This window comes from Wasmannia auropunctata, unplaced genomic scaffold (assembly GCF_000956235.1).
Source record: "Wasmannia auropunctata unplaced genomic scaffold, wasmannia.A_1.0 LD336116.1, whole genome shotgun sequence".
Lineage (NCBI taxonomy): Eukaryota > Metazoa > Arthropoda > Insecta > Hymenoptera > Formicidae > Wasmannia > Wasmannia auropunctata.
The window spans coordinates 2,839,084-2,839,433 of record NW_012026774.1 but is presented as its reverse complement, the minus strand read 5'-3'; positions in this window follow the sequence as shown (position 1 = coordinate 2,839,433).

The window sequence follows — 350 nt, the reverse complement described above, 5'->3', positions numbered from 1 at the left end:
AGCAATTAAATAATAATTATTTCGGATAAGAATCGCCATACTAATATCCAGATATTCATAATTTTAATGCGAGGCAACGATGGAGTTAGTTACTGCGGTATTAAAAAAAAAATGTTACGCGATAATATCTAGACTTGTATGCGGAGTCGGATTTTTAACAGTTACCGCAGAATCGCCGTGAATTGGCCTTTCCGGTTGTCGGAGTCGTAAATTGCGCGCCGCGGAAAAAGAGGCGATCCGCAAAAGTCACTTGGCCGTCGCGTTAGTCGAGGTAACGTCTTAATGGGATATAGCCGAAAGTGCAGGTTGCTGCCCCGCCGGGCCCCGCCGTCGTCCAATTGCACGGTAGT